The following is an 18063-nucleotide window of genomic DNA, read 5'->3' as shown; positions in this document are numbered from 1 at the left end:
AGTTGATTGATTGACCCATACCACAAACAAATTCACAGTTAGCTCTACACGCTTTCTCACTTGCCTTACAGCGGCGTGTGCTAGCAGCGACAGGACACGATCAGATAGCCGGATAAACAGGTAGACACACTCACAGATTGATAAATACAAGAAAGCGGACAGAGACCCAGGTTAAACGTTCGCTGCCCAAATACATCCTGTGTGTCACAAGCGATCATATAGCCGAACCTCTAAAAATAATAAACTTCTTTGCTTTTACTATGTGATTTGCTGCCAACATAACAGGCTGAGAGGTTATCAACGACTGTAGCCCAATCAGACATACGATGGTTTAAACTATAGAAATAATGGAATCATTTTTTGTTGTTTGAATAAATAGTGTGCGCCATATTTTTCCCTACATATTCTAATATCTTTATTGGACGGCTTTGGTGTTAATAGTTAAATGTTGGCAACTGTATAATTTTTATTTTCGTATTTTATACCGCAATTATTTGAAAAGTTGATATTGCAGTCGCTATTGTGTAAAGTTAAGAGAAAATCATTTGCGCGGTGTAAATAACCACTAAATTAGTGTGCTGTCTGTCTATCCCTCGGATGCTACGATTTTTTCTATAGTTAATTAATGGCAGTTAAATAATTATCCATTACATGTATGCATATAAAAAACAGTAACACAGTCTAGATAGCATCGACATCATAATATAGCATCTAGGCGAAATTGCAAATGCCGATGACCTGCCCACCCTCCTTTACCATAAGCCCATATAGCAAGGTGACAGAATTCTATGCTATAATACCAGTTGCAATAATAATAATAATAACAACGGTAGGCGGCAGCACTGTCATTCGTGAGAACCCGTAGTTGGCGATGCCGCCATTTAAATTTTTCCTCGGCCCTCCTATTCTACTCGTGCTTCGCCTTTAGTGAAAAAAAAAAAACAGAAATCCACCATCAACAAAATCAGCCTGAATTGTACTACTGTTCTTACAGCTATTATTAGAATCAGGGACTAATTTATGTTAGCTGCTAGAGGCGCAGCTTGTGCCGCCACGACCCCCTGCAAAAATCACCGCTAGTCACGCCGCCGGTCGCGGTGGCGTCATATTCAGAAGTTGCAAACCCCTCTATTAAAATTGCGCAAACCCCGTTCGGCCCAAGGGTGACGGCGACAGCTGCGGCGATCAGTTCACGTCGCGCGTACTAGCAGCGTTGTCTGCAATTGTCTGTCGTATCTATATACCTTCCATTAGTCTGCCTTCCATCCATGCATCGATGTATCTGTAACAGCCGGCACAAGCAGGCGTTGAATTCGTTCTATCTACGCTGACAGGGAACCAAACACAAACAATAGTAGTAACTGGAGCAATAGCTGACGTGGCAACAACAACAACGTTCACAAACAGCGATGACTGTGACCGGAGAAGGTCGACAACATGGATTTTGAGGGGTGGGTCTTTACAGCGACGTTTTTTATCCTATTAAAATTGGCGCGCTATGGAGATGCACAGCTGCGTATTGGTTGTTGTAATGTCAGTGATAACAACAACAACAGCAGCAGCTACCGCCGCACCGAATCTCAACCTATCGATTGCCCATCGTTAGAAAAGGAAACATTTTATTTCTAAGCATTTAGGATCATCTCATTTTATTGTTTCCATTTCATGGAGATGAGGGTGAAATGAAGGAAGAAGGCTCCCGGCCACGACTAGATCTTTTCTTTGCTGTTTCACCATGGTCTGGTGGAAGAGTGCAATTCTTGCATGGACCGAGAAACGTTCATGATTCGACGATGATTTTGTTGATTGATAGAATGTGCGATGCCACTAAAAGAACAGAAACTATCCTGCCGCTGCGACTACTGGCGCTATGGCCACAATGACCATTACTATCTCCAGTGAGAAGCGACTTTGCCGCGCCTCGCAGGTCGATATAACTGCGATCGGCAGCAATGGCGCTTACGATGATGAATGAGCGTTCTTCGGGGTACAGAATTGTTATAGGAATTGTTTTGACGGCGTGGCAGCACTTCAGTTCAGTCGAGCATAACAGCTCGTTTGAACCTTCGTATTCTGTAGATTGAAGGCGCGAGACTTGAGAAAACTATTTGATTCTGTCGGGGGATCAGTTCGACGGAAATGTAAGAAAGGAAGCATAGGGGAAACAGTGCAAAACAATGCCGGAAAGGCAGCCTGATCTATTGTCGAGCAGAAGAAGTCCTGGTACTAGTATGAATGTTTGTCTACGTCCAAAGCCATGATTTGTAGTCGAGTGCTGAAAAAACTGCGCGGTGGGATCTAAATCGGGACAATAGTCTTCAAAAACTTGTAAAGAAGCTTTTAGAGAATCGAACGTTCAGTCTTCATGCGTGATCAGTGAGGAAAACGAAGACTAAATCTATTCCAAAGCAATTACTCACTGTAGCGTCAGTTGTTTCTCTTGCTTGAGAAACTTACAAATCGAACCTCATTTTTGTCTTCCTTGGCTACTTTAAACTTGATGGTTATGCAAAAAAACTAGACTACGAAAATAAAAAATCAGACTGTAAGCCATTCGTAAAAAGTGAGACTGTCGTAAAAATAGAAGCGTCTCAGAAGTCTTGTTCGCTAGCAACAGAATTTCTTTCAAGGTTCATAGTATTTAATTTGAAAATGATACTTCAGCATTAGTGAAGACATCTGAGCATATAACAAATATTCCTGCTTCAGAGGTCTTCTAAGGATTGCATCTTCAGCCGCTCAGTTGTTACCTCTACGGTGTAGCGATATGAAAACGGTGAGGGTATCATGGAGTCAAATAATGTGCCCCAGAGATCATTGCTTTTCAGTTGATGTTTATGACCTCTCTTCAAGAGGACTTTTGAATAGGATGGATTAGAAGATCCAGATAACAGCAGCCAAAGCATAGGGCAACTTTTGTGCTCATTTTCAGTTTGTTCATAAAAACATCCGTGAAGGCGGTGCTCGGTATATGCTGACCACACTGGTACCGCGCATAGGCTTCTTTAGAGACGGCGTACATTTGTAAGTAAGTTAACATAACTAGTAACAGCTGGTGCGTTGACATGTGAAAAAAATGAATTGGCATTTTGTTGACGCACCATGAAATGACCCAAAAGTTTCACCTTTGAAACTTACCTAAATAGGCGTTGTGCAAAATCATTATTTTATCACAATGGAAAAGCTGGAATGGAAAAGTGGAAGGTCATAGAACGTTGCTGTCGAACGGGCTTAGTGGAGGTATGGCAACTCGTGGAAATGAATCGTATTGTCTAACGATTGTCCACAGATAAACAACACTGCTATAAAGTGTTAAGGTCTTATCCTCTACAAATGAGATCTATGATAAAATGCATCCGCAACATGGACGGTTATCCAAGTCGTTCAACGCTATCTGTACAGTATTGGATATACTCGAGCATATGCATCTCTATAGATTACAATTAAGGCCGCTAAACGCAGAAAAAAAAATGTGGTTTTTTTTTGGGAGATCAATGTGGTAGCTTCTAATGAACGACGTATTATCGATAAAAGTGACAGTTCTGTATAATTGCAGTAAAAACTGCTGGCCACCTATGTTTGCACAGTCTTGCTGGATGGAACTTCCCCAGTGTATAGTTACTTGGACAGCTCAAACCAGTTACGTATATATTTTATTAGCAACTTCACTAGATAATAGTACCAACAAACGAACTGATTGAGCTTAAAGTTGACTGTGAAGGACTTCAATTTAATTGTATCAACTAGCGTAGTGTAGTTCGTTGTGTGTATATGTTCGATTGTTCTCGGATTTTACAATATGGCCTTGAGGGTTGTGTCGAATCCTGTTCCCGCATTTTTTCACCATCAGCGTCAATATGTCGCCAAAAGAAGGTCACAAACGGCGCGCGACTTTTTGCCAGGACGACTTTTCTATCGGTTTTTTTTTCTATGTTGTTGAGTAGGATCGAACTAGAGCAAGTTTAACGGCGAGACCTTACGCCGTCGAGTAATTACTTGACAAACGGAAATCTTACTATGTAATGTTTCGGCATCGGATTGTGGGCATTTTTCGGTTTGTGCATCGTGATAATCACTGATGATTTGCTTGTTGTGTAAGGACACTTTATTCAAATGATACTACCGTGTGTATTACTAACGCTAGATGCACAAAAAGTGCATTGACGCTGCATGCTGTCACTATAAACTAAGCAATGCCATAATAAAGATAGCTACTATAATCCGTATAGCAAAAAGTAACTTAGGCACAGTTGTCAACATTTTTTTATTTAGTATTATCGTATAGAGAGCTCTTAGTAAATCGTTAGGAGATCTTCAATCTGCAAAAAGTTGACAAAAAAAAAATTGTAAATATCGACTGAAACGTTTAGTCGACAAAATCGACTGTTTTATATCATCTTCAGTGATCGACTAGCTTATTTACTGAACATTTTCGGGCCTACGAAGCGCAGCCACCCCAGGCCGGTAGGTTAGGATCAATGGCCCGTAGCTTCCCCGGTCAAAAAAACGGAACCATTACGGATAGAAGAGTGATTGGTTTAGGAAAACCCATCCTATTCGTTCATCAAAAGCCAGGTTGGGTAATACGGCAAGCAAAAATGAATCGAAGATCAAGGAAAAGATGTTAGAGGCACGAATGATTAAGCTCATTATCAGGTCATCAAATCAACCTAAAAATGGGAAGATGAACAATAAGAAATAACCCACCAAACCGCCAGGATAAAAATGCCTAAATTTGTAAGCCGACAGCGGCAATGTGAGTCGTTCCGAGATATGCGTAGCAATTGGATATGGCAAGCGAAGACGACCGCTTGAAGATGAATATCTTAGCTGAAGCCGTCATGTATATTTTAATGAGCCACATAATTTGTCACAGATTAACATCCCACGTCAAGCTATCCCCTACCGTATATTAATTATGCTTCAACTTGCAATTACTGGCTTCACGAAAAGAACCGTACCTACTGATGATCGCCCTATTGATGAAGTTTGGCACAAAGAAGACCTCCTCCTGGACCATTTAATTTTGCAATGTGGTCCACACTGTAGCCGCGGTACTGGAAGACGTTATAGGCCCATTAGCGGTAGCTGCAGGGCTAAGTTTACTCCTGGGTTAAGGGTTTTAGGTGTATGTAAATAAATACGCGCGTCAATTCTGTACGCTATGTATCCACAGTATATATCTTACCGCACATGAAGCTGTGAGCCGCCTAGGTAGAAGACCCAACATCTCATCACACAGACCTCTCTCGGGGTACCACATCACAGCTGGCAAAGTGTTTCTAGTCTCAGAAAAAAACAACTGGCGTCTCTTGGTCACCGTTTAAACATTCGATTTCATTATTCCGTCTCTTTATCTGGAGTCCGGCTTTCAGTTGATACGGATTTTTTGTACCTTCATGTAAACTGACTGAGATGTGTGCGATTTCAACTATCACTTAAAAACTACCTGAATCGTTTGTATCTAAATACGCGTTCAGTTATTCGATCCAACGCTAAATATCTAGCTCATGCATACGCGGCTTCAGATAATACTGACAATTTCCAAATAAAGCTTCCACCTAACTCTTGATGCAATGCAACAAGTAGAGATAAACATAATTTTGTCACAAGTAGCTTGAAATATTGCGAAATAAAATATTCTTTATAGGAAGCGGTGTGATTTTGTTGTACCAATTTTGCATGTCTAGCTTCTTTCGTAGCTTTATATGTACTACTAATGTTCAAAATGCTATCAAGCATAGAGATTATATTGGTAGTAGTTTTACCACTAGAACATTTATATTTGGCTGCGGAGCGGGTTGTGGCGTTGGATGTGATAAGGTTCATTGTTTCACTTTAGCTTTTTTGAAGCCTGTTTCTGTTGGTACTCGCATTAGAAAGATTTCTACCAACAAAGCATGGATCAACCGTTATCTACCATACCCTATACGTCAAAGATACAACAACAAAAAGCCTTATTTCATATATCCCATGTCGACGATCTTTAATTTAGTCCGTCCAGAAGTGTTGATTGTGACAGAAGTGACAATAGCGATAGTTCTCAGACTCAGAAAACCCTCCACGTACGTGCTCTTACATATGTGTCCCTTCTAAGTGTGAACCAATTAACAGACTTCTTAGTAATGCTAAATTTTTTGCTTTTGTATTCCAATCAGCCATACTAATTGGCTATACGATTTTCCTACTGCGAAAACAGGAGATATCAATGATCTATTTAAAAATCTTACATTTTCGTCCTGATTGGCGATCGTAACACATTGAAGAATACGTTAGCCGAACGGGTAGACCTATGCCCCTAGGTTGATCCAGATTTAAAAATACCCTGATATCAACAAAAGTGGTAAGTGAATATCTTCCACTGCGACGGCAGAAGGTTAAAAATGTATTCTATTAAAATGTATGTACGAAGCTCACTAAGCGGTTAACAATCTTTACCCTTAGAACTTTTTCTTATACGGTATATACACGTGTCATTATATTTCGCAGATGGATAGTAAGAGAAATGTGTGGTTTTGCAATTGTTTTTGTTTGAAGATAATTGTTAAAGGTTACATTTACAAATTTCCAGTTGTGATGGGCACCAGCTACTGGCAGCTCATGACAGTTATAGGGTGACAAGTGCGTTACCTTCTGACTTAAATTATAGAGGACGGTATGTAACGAGGCGTTCTTCATAAATCACACATTCTATTCTGCATGTATGTCGGCCAAATATGGCACTAGTGCATTACAAAACTCCTAATTGAATATGGCTATTGATTGATTCTTCATCTGCTTGCCCGTAACCCAGAACCGACTGATCCCTAGTTTTCGGCCTGCCCGAAAATAAATATAATAGAACGACCTTTCCGTTTATTTTACCATGCCATCACGCATTCGTTATACGTCGCTAAGAAATTCGGCCGGCACATTCTAGCCAAAAGCGCCGCCCAGCTCAAGCCTATTTGTTATATTTCAGCCAGGTGTATACTAAGTTCGAAGAGCTAATCCATCCGACCAAGATTATCCTTACACCTTGAGAGCATAGCGATCTTTCGTCTACCAGTAATTGCAGCCACAGACTTCTGGATTCCTGATTGTACAACGGTCAGGATCCAGATCCTGTACCCGCAACGCTCAATACTCCACTGTTCGTATTAATTTTTGGTTGTTTTGATTTCATTTCATTAACACCCATCCTTATGATCAGGTAAAACATCTACTAGCCAACCAATTACGACTGTTTATGGAGAGAATTTCCGACAGGAGCCAGTATCTTTTTGTAACTAGATGTTTGCCCTATTATGTGCTATTACGACAGCCACGGCCGCTACTTTTATTACCCTCGCCTTATCGCCGGGCCATTTATTGTTATCTAAGGCCCACGGCAGCGACTTAGAAGTCGGTATGAAAACAACAAGAAGCCGTCAAAGATGGAAACGGCGAACTGCTCCCGTAAAGGAGAAGCAAATACAGCTCATGCTACTAGTGTAGCAGTGCGAGCAACATTCGTAGCGGTTCACTCGGTGAAAAAGCAAAAATAGGAAGGGCAGGATTTGTGGCAAAATTAACCCTTGGCAGTATCGTCTATTGTCGTTTAAAACGGGGCTTTCTGCCATGTTCTCATAACACCTTGCAATACCAAGCCTTACATTCGATATATATGTGTATGTCGATGAACGCAGCTGGGAAAAATGTTTTAAAAAAAAAAGTGAGATTGAAACAAGGAATAAGCACGCTACGCTGCTACGAGCCGCCGACTAGGAATGCGAATCGGTGTGCCTAGGTTTGCCAGAGGAAGGTTACATGGACACAGATAGAATGCTCGATGATTTTAATAGCCGCCCCATCAACTGTAGCAATGTTCGTATTTTTCAACCATGTCTTATGTTGATAATTCGTGCGAATGCTGCCATACTGGTATAGTTCGTCTTTACGGCTTAATCGGGCATGATTGTGCCAAGATGGAGAATAACAATAGTAGGTCATTTTTTTTATTGAATGCCATCCGTAACGCGTATTTTTCAGATTGTAAATCTACATCAACATTTCCATCCGTACCTAGTTCGCCTATTGTGAACAGCTGTCAAGCTACCAACAAAGGCTACTTAACATGACAAAAAATAAACGCTGGTTTGTAAGGAGACTGTAAAGGTAGCCCAGCCCGACCCGTTTATCGCTGCGAAATTTATTTTCAGATTATACGCAAAGTGGCCTGCTTTGCAGATCTAGACTGAGGCGAATATTCCTAACTTTTTGTGGAGTCCAGGTTCGTTTTGTTCTTGTAGCAAGATCTATAGTACGAACTTAACAGCGAAACATAATGCAAATGAAATTTCGGACGCTTTCGTAGCGACAGAAGCTTAAAAAAAAGTAAACAAATGCTCACAATTTAAGGCATTCACATGGCCTCATTGTCATGTCGTGGCCTTAAAGTCGCCTGTTTCTATCTATGGTACCTAGTTGTTAATAATAGTAATTGTTTATTTTGTCCTTTGTCATTTAGAGTGGTCAACCTGAAGCTCGTTTATTACCCCGGACCCCGTATCTGACCATCGCATACTTAGTCATTCCACAACAATTTCTAATGATACGATCATATTGCCATTATGAAGTTTAAGAATCTATTATACTGAAATTAGCTGAAATAATTGTTAAATCTGCAATAATCGTGTATTGCTCCCTGCGTTTTGTCAATATCATTACCTTCGCTGGACAAACACAATAAATTTCACATTGTGCTGTTAACAAACTTGACGGCAGGAAACAATTTTTTTGTGTTATGAACCTAACCAAAATCAGCTGGTTTACAGACCGCAGCGTTAGTCTCGGCCTCTCTCCAAAACAAAGCATTTCAACAAAACTGTATTTTCTATAAAAGTAAGTTATCGGCGCTATACAGCCCTACTGATAACTAATAGGCAGTGAACGGTAGGTAACCGTGTACTGCTGACAGCCGTCTGCCGTTAGATTAATATGACCGTCCCTACAAAAGAAAGTAGATACCGAAAACGCCTTCAGTCGACGGACAGAGAAGACATGTCTCTGGTATAGGCCACAGGTGCTATCAACGTATTTGACAACTGCGTGTGAAGTACATAAACATATATCTACGTGAGCTTCTAGTTACGATTCTGACCGATCGAATCTATTATTTTGCTCGCAGCTGACTAACCGGCTTTGTAATCTAACTTGATTAGTGTGAGGGGTCGCTTTTGGTCTTTTTCACGATAACAGTTTTTTTTATGACCCCCTCCCGTTGTGACAGGAAGGCTCGCAATGTGGCTCTAACAACGCTGCAGCAACGTACGACCGCTAAAATTCAGTGTTGCTGTTCTAAAATCTATCGGGACCCGAGTCGATCATAATTAAACAAAAATTGATGATTTTGCAATTGAGTAATATGAACTACGTATTTATATGTATAGAAATAGATTTAGAATATTGCAAAACAATAATTTACTTTGAGGCGGCACGTGCTTTACCAAGAATCCATTTCGCTACCAAACTAGTTCATATCGCTCACGCTAACGATCATTGGCTAATATATTAATGTCTGAAAAGTTTGAACTTAATTCACTATAAATTAGACACGTAGAAACTTTTAGCTTTGCCGTGTTAAAGATGAACGGGATACTGAAGTTTCTTTTCTGTTTGTTGGCACGAGCACTGAATGCATTCGTTAGCTGACTCGAGTATCGTGACCTCAACGTGTTACTCGTAAGGGTAATTTTGCTGTAACCTGGACATTTTAACTTTAACGGCCCCCTTTGATACTGTTTTCGGCACCAACGTTTACAGATATCGCATTGTCAGGTAGTACTTCCTGTTTTTTGGTGGTCTTAGTAAAGTGTTGCGACCGGCAGAAGTCCACTTGCGTCACGATGTCTTCCATTGCTTCCACCTAGATTTCAATAATAATCTCTTCTTCTTCGAGTTTTACGCCCAACACCGCTGTTGAGCATTCTATCGGACGGCTGGTTCTCACCACGAAACTACGTGTTTACATCCGAATTCGAACCTGTCACGCCACAGGGTGCTTTGATTACGAGTGTCAACAGATGCCGCTCGGCCATTTAACGGGGTTTTACTGTTGTTGCGCAAGACTCTGACTGGGTAGGAAGCACAAGCACCTACGAAGGAATCATCGTACACGACAGCCTTGCTCGGCACTTTTCCGCACTGAGCATATTGATATCGATGAATGAAGTCACAGAATTTGCGAATAGACTCGTTTTGAAAGTCGTTTTCCGAACTCGTCTATATATAATTTTTGAACTCCCTTGGAATCTGTTGTTGTGGATTGGTTCCATTAGACGGTTGTCGGTAAATGGTTACCGCCATCAGACCTCCCTAGTGGGCTCTACGCTTCCTACTATGAATTCTTTTTCTTAGCTATCTGGTGACTTCTATGATATTTGTTCAATACCAATAGGAGTGGGAAGATGTCCTACAAGTATTCTTCTGCTATTCTACGATAAAAGAAATTAGCTTATTGGGTATTTCAATGGATACAGTGAGAGATCGTGCGGACATGACTAGCTGAAGGTTGTTTTACTCTCCGTACTTCAGATGCGCTGCACAACTACTACAGGGCACCGCAGAACGTAACTGAAGGCAGCATCATGACAGTATCCAACTATCTTTCCTGAAACCTCTGTCCTGTACAAAATTGAGAACAAAAGTCCAACTTGAATAAGGGTAGAACGCAGACTCGACTATGAAATATCGTATGGTGATTAACTCCACGTCGAAACGTAATCACAGTACCAAAATGGGATATATACATATACGTATCATTAATCAACTAATACGTATGAGATAATATCTGCACTTTGCACCAACTGATAATCAGTACTAGCGCATATTTGTACTGGCATTATGTCAGCTTGACCAACCACATGGTCCGATAAGATTTCTTTTTATACCGAAATCTTCAATCACTTGACAGGACACAGCAGACGACAAGATTCAGCGATCCCTTCCGTGCGCATAGACGTCGTCAATTAATTATGCAAACCAAATTCGTCTACTTAGACGAACTATAAGTTCGAAAAGTTGTTATGCACGGCAAGTCGAGCTGACAATGGCGTATCTCTGTAACTCCTTACAACAGCCACTCGGTGCTTATGTCACTCAGCTATTTTTAGTAGGATTTCCCTATATCTCTTCTTTGAAAACTAAGGGAATTCATATAACAAGCACTTGCTGGGCAAATGGCGTTCATCGGCAACCTCTGTGATCTCCATTGCTAACAGCGAAACAGATAGGTTGACAATTTTTTCTACGTTTGCATTTTCGAGAGGACAATAGTTGATTATATATGCATATGTATATGCTAAAAGTTTTTCTCATTATATTTGCTCGTTTCGAAACTATTTGGGGTACACTTATTGGCACCTCTTGCATATAAGACCTGGTATGATATTAACCACACTGGCGCATTGACGGTCGCGTGTCAACTGCACTACGATGAGTGCCACAGTCAGTTTTCCGTAGATCGCAAAAACAACTCAATAGTGAAAGTCCTGACTGATAGTTAGCGGAGTAAGCGTGCCTGTCTCGGTTTGTCAAGCAGCTGGCTGACAATAACACTAACAACCTCGTTCTGAACTTTCTTCATTCTCTAAAGCTTCCGTGTTGCCTGTTTTTTTGCAAGATAAAGCAGATGTCTTGTAGATAGGCCGTGGCAGGACACGTTATTAGGTGGTGCGACGTATATAAAATGATAAGAAAAAACTTCCTTTGTGTTCCCGTAGAGTCCTATGCAGATAACTACCTATTCTGCATCCGTGCCATCGCCACCGTAGACGTTAATCCTGTTTTTATTTCTGTCTGTTCTAGATGCTTGGCTAGATATGTTAATGTCAAGCAGGCAATGTTCATACACATTTTTCTCTAAAGGTATTGTTTTCGATCTGTTTAGAAGTTCGGCATTTTCTTGGCGCAGATTTCTAACGATCATGGTTTCAAAGTGTATCAACCGTCGACATTTCTTTATAGTTTTTTTTTCGATAGTCTTTCGTTGTACCTAATCGCGTGGCAATCGTGTTGCAAACAAACTTATACCAAACTTAGCTAAAAAATAATAATTATAAAACTTAATCAAATTATTATAATATAAATATATATAAAACGTATACTAAACGCGCACCAAACTTAACTATTCCACGTTTATACCTTACGTTCTCCATTTCTCGATACTTGTCCACTAATCGTTTTCCATATTTTTACGCCGTGTTGGTTTCTGCAACATTGGGGATACATTGATAAAAAGCCTTGATTTCTCAGACAATATTAATCACCTCCTAAGTTTCCGGAAGATATCTCAAATTTTGTATTTTTCTTAGGAGTTTTTGCATTACATAAAACGGGTGGCCATACGTTGCTATTTTTTTCCTTTTTCTGTTAGCCATAAAACAAGCCTGAATGAAGTTAAAATATTAAATACATCCATAGTAAAAGTTCTTCGGCGAACGCACTTTGAGCTTGACAGAAACATGGGTGAGAGCTTTCTTTGGCTACTAATAAAACTTCCATCGAACGCGATAAGTTTTAGATACTTTTTCGTAAACACAGAGAGGAATAATGCAGGCATAGTCAACGTAAGTGTTAAAAAAGTAAAACTGCACAGCTGTGTCCTTTAACTGCTTAATAAATTGCATCGCATGTTTCATCATTACCGTGATGAAGGGGGAAAAAGAGCTGCACATCAGTTAGGGTATTTTTTGGTAAAATAAAGCCATTATCGACTACAAAATATGTTCATAACTGTGTGAGCGTAATCTACTGGAAATATGAAAACGACGTGTTGTAGCTCGATTTTCTCTATTGACAATCGTTTTTAAAATTTAAAATAAACTTTTTTCGTTTTATTTACTTAATAGACATATCTTTGTTTTTTTTTTGTGTAAACAAGGCTTTCTCATTTTTCCTTTAAAGTTGACATTCTTTGCACTGTCTTGGGCTTCTCTCGTATATTCGTTCAATGTCTAATCATAATTTTTTTGATCAGTGTTCGGACCTTCTCTGTGCCTGCATCCTGTAACACTTTACATGCTTAGGCAGAAAGCAACACTAGTGCATATCGAAACGTTTTCATTAAAACTTGCTTTTACTACTGTTTACATGCCAGATACTCATTTTATACTCATACCTGACGCATTATCTACAAAGCTTCCATAAAGCAAGCAACTGCAAAAAACTATCTCGAGTTCCTGCAATTTCAAGAAAATCACTTTCTTAGAACATCCAAGAGATTCTATGGAAATCTTCGCCGCATTTGCAACTACTACATGATCAATAGTCAACAAATAACCCGTTAAGATCGTATATGTCATTAAAACACTAATTCACAACAAAATTACAGGTGCAGATAAACTAATGCTTGCTTTTGACCATAAATATAGTCATTCATGAAACAAAAAATTCCCGATTACAGGAAAACGATCACTGTTAGGGTGCGATGCGTGAGAGCATTTTTTCCATCAAAAAAACGGAGAAAAAATGCTTAGCTGCTGTGACGAAGTTCATTAACCCTTTCTATATGGAACCAATAAGAGAACCTTGGCGTTTTCGAAAACAATATCACTTTAAAAGCATCGAAGTTATTCGATGGACACAGCTTACGATAGCCGACAATTTATTTCATCATGTCTGCCCTGTGATCCCTTATAGTTGTCGCGATAAAGACGAAGCATAACGTGAAGTATGTATGTATAGTCTTTTAGGCATAGCATTAAGGTTTATATATATATATATATATATATATATATATATATATATATATATATCATTTGTAAATAAATGGCAAAAATAAATTAGTCAATAAACGCGCTATAATTACAAAATGAAGAGGTACTGTAAAAAATAGAAACAATTTAACTCGAATTAATTAATCTCAATCTGAAATAATTATATATAATATAGATTTCAAAACAGACTGCTGGTTGTGACGGCTTGTAAAGGTGGCTAGCTCAAACTGTCAAGTTGATTAATGGTAACTTATCGAGACGCGCGTAACGACTTTTACTTAAATTACGTTTCTCAATACAGCCGCGTAGAGTCATAATTAATTAGCGCTTAGATTAATCTCTATTCTTTATACTTATATAGCTGCATATTCACATAGGAACAAAAACGCATTATCGATCACGCTTTCATTGATATTTTACAGAACATTTACTAAGCTGAGCGACGAGAACAGGCAACAGAAAAAGATGTCAAAATAGGCGAACTCTTTCACAAGAAGGTTAAAGCAATAACTATATATGACAGAATTACGTCGCCTGAGAGTGAAATCGAGTTTGGCCTAGTGTAGAGTAGGTTCAGACGTAAGATAATAGGTAGTGCTTGCAGTGGATATCAGGGGCACCTGTTGCCATGGGATACTCGTCGAAGAAAAAATACTGAATGCAACCGGTTATCTCGAGTTCTTCAAAAAACTCATAAACCGTTAGTACGGCAATTAAAAGTTAGCATTCTGGTTATTTGATTACGACACCAGGACATTTGGAGGCGCACTGGCCATCCAACTTCCTAAACCGATCGCTATGTTTCCGTTTCAACGGCTTATCTTTGAGACTTCTATTTTTCCAGGGCTTCGTGATTCTGTTAGGCCAGGTATTGAATTTTATTTTTATGTACCCTATGCCGCAATCCAACCAGCACCAATACATGGTCGTGCAACTTGTAGGTCTTATCTTTTTGGTCTTACTTTTTCAATTCCCTGCGGCTCTGTGCATGCTGGTGTTGCATGTTATGATTAACCAAATCTTGATCGGAGCTAGCTGAGTCTGATAAATAGAACATTTATAAGTTGTCAAACATGACGACCGTGCAATACGGACCGTCGCTGAACGCAATACGTATTTCGCCTTGCACCAGTTAAGACCACGTGCTATTAGTTCGACTTCAAACAAATCTGTGAAAGTGGCTTAAATTAATGAAATCTGATTTATGCTAAAAAGGTCTTCGTACTCTGTGGCAGTTTCACAGCCACATGATGGACCAGTCCGTATCAATGTATGTTACTCCATACTATTATTCACAATGAAATACAACTTATTTTCGTCACGGAGTACCGTGAAAAGTAGATTTCAAAGTTTAAGAAAAATTCGTCTTTTTACATTTTACTGTCATTACAAGACGGACCTGCTCACGTGTTTTGGCCCGTGCCCGTTTTGATGAAACAACTCATCTGATTTGTTGACGTCACGTCCAGCCTAACGTAACGCATATTACTTTATATAATCTGCTACCTGAGGAAATAATTGATATCGACGTGAAAACTTTTAAAAAAAACGATATGAAGTAGCATCGCGTAGAGTATCTATAACTAATTACCAGAGAGCGATCTAGCTTCAAAAAGAAGTGGCACTAGCGGGGCCAAGACCGTACCAATAATACGAAGCGCCGTATAAGGTCGGACCAAAGTGTCACCCTTGAACGGAGAAAACATTGCCAAAGACAAAGCGAACATAAGTTTTCAATGGTATGCGACATCTCTCTGAGTCGTGTACCTGACATTTGTGGTAAGCCAAAGTGTCTAAGCCATGTGACTGAGCGCTGCGCTTACTTGTCGCTTCTTATTGATGGAAGTCAGTTAATAGATAACCTATTAGTATAGATGGTTAATATCGAGGACCAAGTATAAAATTGAGAAACAGACTCGTAACAAAATTTTGCAGGCCGTTACAGTTTTTCAGTTATCATCATGTTATTTTCAGTAGTAGATAAAATGAACGGGCTAGAAGTCAGATTGAATATACCTGCTTTTTAGACTTTGCTTGCTACCCATTTAGTTCTTTCTTTAAGTATATAGCGGATATCGCCATTCAGAAATAAATTTAAACTTTAGTCCTTATACAAACGTGTTATTAACTTGCAACTGCCTGTACCGTTTCGAATTGCTCGTAACAACATCTGCTGCGGATAGTAGTTCTTCAGTCATTCTTCAGATAACTGTTTGTAAATGAGGGCGGTGCTTAAAGATAAAGCTAGACTCTATCCTGGTGACGCGATCGATCAGGTGGTATTACTTCTAGGTCTGTATTTAACCGATCAACAGCGTACATCACAAAATATTTATCGCAACACTTGCATTGATTTTCAGCTTCGAATAAATATGTTTGATGTTAGAAGTACCGAAAGTGGCCATATAGAGCTCCGTAGTGACCCCGAGAGCCGGCTCCGACGATGCCCCCATCAACACCGCTGCCTGCAAAGCCATAAATAAGCACGCAGCTCCAACACCCAAACTGAGGATCACGTTCACGGTTATTGTTTGTACATTAAAGGCGAAACATTACATTTTAATTAAAAAAAGTCGCTTTCGTAGAACTAGGTATTAAGTAGAATTAGCACGTAGATAAACAACGTGTATAATGCGTTGCTGCCGCACTTCACCAACTGCTTTTGTTTTTTATATTCCATTCCAATGTATATGTGCGAACAAGACGCCGCTGCGTAAACCACTCATCAAGCTACGGCTGGATAACACACCTTACATTCACAAAGGAGGGAACACACGTGCATTTATTTAACGTCTATTGCAAGCACCAGGCATCAATGTGGATAAACACACATAGACATCCACTAACAACTATATATTGCATATATATCCAAGTAAATACACTAACACAGATGTCAAAGCTCCATCCTTAGTCCTTGACGCTTTTCTGCAGAACTGTTCAGAGAAGACTGATTGTGTTCCGGATCAGTCAGCTAGGACTATTCAGTCATCACTGATCTATTGGTCAACGGAACCCGTGCCGATTAGCATTATGAGACAAACGCTGCCCCCTAATATAGATGCTTAGCGTAAGTAGTACCTTTTGCCGAAAGCGGACACAGAGCACGCCAAAGAGTGATACCAACTGATTCCTAAACGCCAACACTTGTTTGACGTCATTTTGTGCTAAAACGTTTATCTCTGTATAGTTTTTTTAACTGATCCTGCTATATTTTGAGACTCCTATATTTTGTAACAGTTGTTTGAAAAGGGAAGACAAACGTAAACAGTAAGGTAAGTAGGTTTGATTCAGATACATAAATTACATGAGTTGACTAATTTTTCTTGGGGCTCAGGAGCATCAGACAGCCAAGTGAACGCTATATGTCTTTGTGTTTCAATAAACTGTTTCCAGTTTTTTTTGAGTCCCAATAACCCATGTCAATATTTATTTAATGTATACGGCTGTGTTGTTATGAAGAGGTATCTTATCATTGAGATTAATTTTAAAAGGTGTTTTGATATTCAATTTAAGCAATAAGACATCTGCACGCTGTTTTTTCTATCTTATTTTTCCTTGTCGGTTCTTTAAACGGAGATCTTCTCTGAATGAGATATAATGAAATCTTCCAAAACCGGTTCTATGATACGATGGTTGAAATAGCTCGGGTCCATAATCTTTAACTTCATCCCGAGGGCAGGTTCAAAGCCAGCATAACTCGAATAGTAAATGTAATCGAATGGGCCCGAACAACTTGGTACTGAGCAGATAAGAATCGCTAACAGCAAAATCACTGTCATCATTCATCTTTTTTCGTGTTCTTTAATGCGTTCGGACTCCGTACAACAGACAGAACTCGTCAAACTCATATTCCAAACAGCTTTCACTGTCACAATTTTTTTATACGCAACAAAATATCACAATGGGATCCGTTGATACAAATCAGGATTGCATGCACGCGACGCTTTTCAGCAACTAATTATTCGAACCGTACTAGTAGCGATACAATTTAAAATTACTTGGTATATAAAGGGCTTCCCCTTGAGAATATGGTTTCACCCAGAAGGGCATTGCCAGAATTACGTTGGTTCGAAAGTTAGTACGAAATGGCATCAAAGCGAGGTATTACAAATTGTGCGACTAATTAAGGACACGAAATTTTTAGGCAGAAAACTATGAATGAAAAATTCGATAGGTTGGCCAATCTGTTAACTAAATACAGTTGCAACACACAATTATTATAGGGCATGATGTGTTATTAACGTCATCTATTATCACTGTTTACCGCCGGCGGTACAACAGCGGGCTTTGCTTAGATAAATTTGATGTTCGGGGTTGACTTCGTTGA

The 18063-nt window shown here is 39.5% G+C and overlaps 1 protein-coding gene and 1 long non-coding RNA gene across 17 annotated transcripts in view; both read left to right on the top strand.

Annotated features, from left to right (window-relative positions):
- The window catches only part of LOC111250301 (excitatory amino acid transporter 3-like), a 152352-nt gene that overhangs the window by 103597 nt on the left and 30692 nt on the right, over window positions 1-18063 (top strand). The window lies entirely within an intron of this gene.
- LOC147755973 (uncharacterized) lies at window positions 329-8467 on the top strand. The gene is made up of 3 exons (XR_015326332.1): window positions 329-6343; window positions 6572-6655; window positions 6962-8467. It is a non-coding gene; the product is annotated as an uncharacterized LOC147755973 (long non-coding RNA).

Source organism: Varroa destructor, unplaced genomic scaffold (genome assembly GCF_002443255.2).
Source record: "Varroa destructor unplaced genomic scaffold, Vdes_3.0 BEIS01000004.1, whole genome shotgun sequence".
NCBI lineage: Eukaryota > Metazoa > Arthropoda > Arachnida > Mesostigmata > Varroidae > Varroa > Varroa destructor.
Note: the sequence above shows the minus strand (reverse complement) of the source record. Positions and strands in the feature narration are given on the sequence as shown.